Source organism: Gopherus flavomarginatus, chromosome 12 (assembly GCF_025201925.1).
Source record: "Gopherus flavomarginatus isolate rGopFla2 chromosome 12, rGopFla2.mat.asm, whole genome shotgun sequence".
Classification (NCBI taxonomy): Eukaryota; Metazoa; Chordata; order Testudines; family Testudinidae; genus Gopherus; species Gopherus flavomarginatus.
The window spans coordinates 40,027,782-40,033,382 of NC_066628.1; the positions used below are offsets into that span (position 1 = coordinate 40,027,782).

At 42.6% G+C, this 5,601-nt stretch overlaps 1 long non-coding RNA gene across 2 annotated transcripts in view; it reads left to right on the forward strand.

Annotated features, from left to right (window-relative positions):
- The window catches only part of LOC127032089 (uncharacterized), a 58,441-nt gene extending 56,649 nt beyond the window's left edge, over positions 1-1,792 (forward strand). For both annotated transcript variants that reach the window (XR_007768711.1, XR_007768712.1), the window contains one exon: positions 548-1,792. This is a non-coding gene — a long non-coding RNA (uncharacterized LOC127032089). The remainder of the gene's footprint in view (positions 1-547) is intronic.
- The last annotated feature ends 3,809 nt before the right edge of the window (positions 1,793-5,601 follow it).

Here is a 5,601-nt window from a genome sequence, read left to right on the forward strand (position 1 = left end):
AGCTGTAAGTAACTTTGTTCCCTGGGGTATGTATTCATGGCCTGGATCACCATGGTGTCTGCCCGTTCCCGTACCAACAGGGAAGGAAGGACTAGATGGGACCTACTAGCCCATTTTCATTTTCTAACTTCCATGACTGTATGAAGGAATGAGATACAAGCTAGAGAATGGCCCAACATTGCAAGCAGTGGCACTGCCAAATTACCATAGGCATAGCCATATGAGCAGATGCAAGTGTGCTTGTGAAGGATAAGATGATGTAGCCTAGATTCTGCACTATTTACTCCCATTCACACTTATGAATCTGTTGAGTTCTTTGGTATATGGTTTTAAAGCATAAGCAGGTGAAGCTCTTCCCAATCAAAAATGGTAGTAGGGTCACACTGAACAAGAAGCCAGAGGATCAGGAAGTGAGACAGATGAGTGTACAGAAACAGATCGCAAGCATTCTTAAAGGTTAGAGGCTGGATTTGTCTCATTAAAACATCCAATGGAATGGAAAGCTTCATCTCCATTTGAATATTTCTCACGTACTCTGTCTTCTTAGGTTTGGGACCCGGAATACGCTGCCTACACCTAATGATATTTTGGAAGCTCCTGTGGATAATTAGGTTAATCAATTTATGTGGGTCTACATGAAGTGCTCCAGAAATCCCTAAGCGTTGAAATTATATTCTACTGTCTCAACAATACAATCCCTGCTCTGCTATTAGTGTGAAGGACCAGTGACATCCAGTGGCAAGTTGGAGTGACTGAATTCCTTACAATTCTGCTAAAGCACAGGTGCTTTATTTTCACATGGGTTGATAGCAACTCTGTCCTGTTGTTTTAGAATCATTATTAAACATATATTGTCTCTCGCTTCTTACTCCAGGCCCACTTCTGTGGTCGCTGGGCACCTACTGAGCATGCTCCGTTTGCTATTCTTGTGAATTACATATACTTCTATATTCGTTTTAACTTTGGTTGCATGGGTACTTCAATGTGAGCTTCATCAGGAACAATGGCCATAAAACTGAAAATTCTCTAGCAATGACGTTCCACATAAACATAACCAGGGAGAAATTTGACCTTGGGAGAGGCTATGTGCCTAAAATACATGACTTGGTTAAGGATACTATGAAACATTTTTCTAACACTTAAGGTACAGAAAGGGACTGAGCACTCAGCTAGAGTACTGACTTTAGAGTGAGTGAAGACTGCTGTCTCTCTCTCTCTCTCTCCTTCCCTCCCCCATTTTAGGAAGAAATTCTGACCACTGTACAAAGATTGTTTACCAAACCTCCACGAACTTCTCTTAAAGGTCCAAGATCACTAATCGAATGTTGGTGTGTATTGTAAATTACATTTTGGAGAATGCTATATTTCAAAAACAGTTCCTCCTTTTGCTCACTGCCTAGTTCTGGATTCACTTTTCCCTGAAAAAGAGTTGATCTCTAGTATTCACTTGAACTACAGATGCAATCCTCATGGAATGAGTGAAAGAATAAATGTCATTTATAGCCTGGGTGGGAAATATTTGAACTTGGAAGCAGTTATTAGCAAAATTTAAAAAAAATCTTCTGTTCACAATGTTGAAAGTACAGAATAGAGAATTATTTTGTTTAAAATACAAAGTAATTAAAAAAATGTAACATGACTTGTGACAAATATGAATTGAAGATCCTCTGGTAACTTTAATATTAGAGGGGCCTTTATTAAAGAGAATGTTTTACTGCTTGTGTTTAGATGCACTGAACTCTGAACCCCTCTGTGTAAAAATAGATCACTGATAACCCTTAATAAAGTTGTGTATTTACCGTAACCCATAACTTGCATTACATCAACTGTACTTCATCCCTCTGTATCTGCCACAATCTTTTACTCATATACTGTCAACCCCTGGTTAATAACAAAGCTAAAATTAAACACACCAATTCCTAAGAGGATCAGATTAAATATTGTCACCAGCAAAGTTCAGTATCGTTAAAAGCTCTGTAAGGACTCTGTAATAGTACCAAATATGTGGCTGGTATTATTTAAAACAAAACATTGAGCTACTTGTTTTCCTTTATACACACACACTGGGCATTGTCTTTCTACCACTGAAGTCAATGGGAACCCTTCCAGTGTCTTCAATGGGAGCGGTATTGTGTCTATTATGTATCTAACTTATCAGAAGGATTTTCTGGGGGAAAAAAATGTATATAGTGTCTAGGCTGCCTACTAGAATGGGATGGGGTGGGCTACAGGGCCCTCCTTCAGGAAACTCAATTGCCAGTGACCTTAAACCCAGTACTACCAACCTGAAGGATTCAAATATGAGTTAGGATGGAAAAAACATGTGATTTTAAAATATAGTAAGATTTGATGTGGGTTTTTTTCCTTTCTTTCGAGTCTTTAGTGTGCACTCAGGTCACCTTTTCAAGCCTTTCTCCCCAAATGAAGGCTAGAATTGTTTATTATTATTTTTAAATGAAAGCTGAGATTCACACTTGACTATGAGCTGGGAATTGAAGACTCATGATTTTAAAACCATGAGTTGGCAATACTGTTCACCCACTGCCCAACTAGCCGAACCCTGGAATATTCTTTAGTTCTTTTTTCACCTGGGGAAAATACATGGTTGATACTAAACTACTGAACATTCACAGTTAAACTGTACAGATCTCTTTACTATATGGCTGTGTGAAAATAGCCAGTGAGCACATATAACTGAGGACAGCCTTATCTATGTTAATTGGTTAATGTTACTTTTCATACTGTGATGTGATCTATATATAATGATGGGGAAAGATAACTAGATAAAGTGTGTGTCAGACCATACAGACCAGAATGTTACTTTCAGTTACTAACTAGGCAATATACATTCTGCAGTCATTGATACGTCCAATTCAATTTCTAGTACACTATGTAGACTTCAAATGGGCCCACACCATAGGGACTCTCTCTTTTACAGTAGTGAAGGGATCACAAAGGGAAGCTGAATGTTATTTTCAATTAGAAACTAATTTTGTAACTCAGTCTATAAATGTCTTGGGCAAGACCTTTTTGTTTGGGTTCAGCACAGAGCTCAGCAGTGTCAGCACTTTAACATTCTCTAGTTCAATTATTTTATTTTTCAGCTTATAGTGCATAGTGACTAAAATTAGCCTGCTTCGGTCTTATCTCAAGCGGACGACAGAGTTGCCACTGTTGCTTCAGGTTTCTCGGCTTTAAAAAAAAAAATCTCAGCCTCCTTAGAACATAAAAATATCCTTCATAGTTCACTCGCCTCTTGACTGAGTACTATACTCTTGAGGCAACACTCAGGTCTCAAAGCTGTCTTTTAGCATCAGCAAAAGCCTCATTCTGAGCAAAGGAGAATGTAATCAAGATCTACAATAACCCATGATCCCTGAAACTCCACCTTTTCAGTCTAATTTTTAGAAAATAGTTGATTGGGTAGAGTGTTTTGCAAGCCATTCAGCCAGTGTTCCTTGGAGCTGGGTGTAGTGAAGCCTCTCTAAGAAAACCACTTAGCCATCCTAAGAAACTGATTTTTCTGAAAACTCCAGAGGGCATAGTAGATCTGAAAGCTACTCTGAAGTGGGGAAGAAAAAGTAGGGGCAGGGAACACACAAGCAGCACACACCACACATCAATGCATCAGTCTTCTCAGAATTGCTTTCTTATTTGTCCATTGGATTGATTCCAGGAATTATTACTGGATCCTTAGTCAACTAACATCTGCATTCATGTTGCTTAGCATCCACATGCATCTTAATTGTATAAGCTTTGCCACTGTAACCTTTAAATCCATTTCGGCGGCGGCGGGGCCTTCAGTCGCTCCGGGTCTTCAGCGGCATTTCGGCGGTGCAGGGGGCCTTCGGTGCTGCCGAAGATGCCGAGCAACTGGAGGGCCCCCTGCCGCCGAAATGCCACCAAAGACCAGGACCGCCACCGGGTGAGTACAAGCATCGCAGCTCCCCCGCTTTGCCCCAGGACTCCTGAATCCTCTGGGTGGCCCTGGCTATACCGCCAAAGCAGCTACAACACATCCCAGGTCTGTACTCAGAGGAGTTGTTTGGAGATGGCCCTGGGGAGAAGGAGGCTGCAGAACTGGTGTCAAAGCAAGCCCCAGAGCTGGAGCCTGCTACATTTCTGTTTGTTTGTATTGATATGTAGATGGGAGATTGCTGGCTTCTGGGCCTATTAAGTTAACACAAACCGTGGGTTTGGTGTGCTTCCATTTAGGGTGGAACATTCCCCTTCCACCCTCTCCTTTTTCTCTGAAACCACAGGAGATTCAAAATGGACACCATGAAAAGAGCGGGGGGGGGAAAGGGGGGGGAGAAGCTAAACAAGCAGTTATCATGAAATGTGTACTAGCTACTGTGACAAAGTTCCTCCTCTACCTTAGTGGGTCCTGCGCTTATTGGTGGATTTGTTCACCTCAGTAATCTTCCCCTCTTGTGGAACCCACAATCTGGGTCAGCTCCTCCTGTGTCTGATCAGGAGTTGGGAGGTTTGGGGGGAACCTGGACCCGCCCTCTGCTCCGGGTTCCAGCCCAGGGCCCTGTGGATTGCAGCTGTCTATAGTGCCTCCTGTACCAGCTGCATGACAGCTACAACTCCCTGGGCTACTTCCCCATGGCCTCCTCCAAACACCTTCTTTATCCTCACCACAGGACCTTCCTCCTGTTGTCTGATAATGCTTGTCCTCCTCAATCCTCCAGCAGTACACTCTCTCACTCTCAGCTTCTTGCTCCCAGCTCCTTCCTGCCTGAGTGGAGTGAGCTCCTTTTTAAACCCAGGTGCCCTGATTAGCCTGCCTTGATTGGCTGCAGGTGTTCTAATTAAAGTAGCTATCTCTACTGCCTTCTAGAAAGATCTTAATTGGCCTCAGGTGCCTTGATTAACCTGGAGCAACTGCCATTTGGTTACCAGGGTCCTAGGGATTTAGCTTGGGGCTAACATACCTGTTTCTCAGTACTTTACTGTAGCCATCTGGCCTTGCCCCATCACATTACTTACTGATGGTTATAAGTAAGGTTTGGAGCTTCACAATTAGTAGTTTCACATACCCCTCCTGTCTATTCAGCACACCTTATAAGCCAGCCACGCCCACCTTGTAACTCACAAGTCCTCTTCCCCCCACCCCCCGCCCATTCTGAGATGTGCTGGTCCATCACTAGACCCTAAATATGTCCTTAGTGCATATGGATGGCTGTCCTGAAACTGAAATTCACACTTCCACTTGGGGACCTCCAGAATATCCATATTCTCCAGAGCTACCCCTGCCTGACAAGATTTAAAAACCACAGCTGGTGACTAGGCCACTCATAAGTTCTCCGTCCTCCCTGCCCCCCCCCCCCCCAATGAAGAGGTTGTAGAAATCATTTCAATTGAATTTTTACCATGATGTGCGATGGCTTTCAGTGCTGCTCCAAAGGATATCTGAAGTGGCTGGTGTTTTGTGTGAATACAACAAAGCTCATTGATTTTTTAAAAAAAATAATCTTTTGACCTTGAATTAAAGCAGTCTGAGTACTCCTCATTATCGTGTCCTGCAGTCTTTGGACAATTCAGGAAGTAGCTGGACCTTGTCACGTGCAATGAACAGTAGCATATGGAATGGAC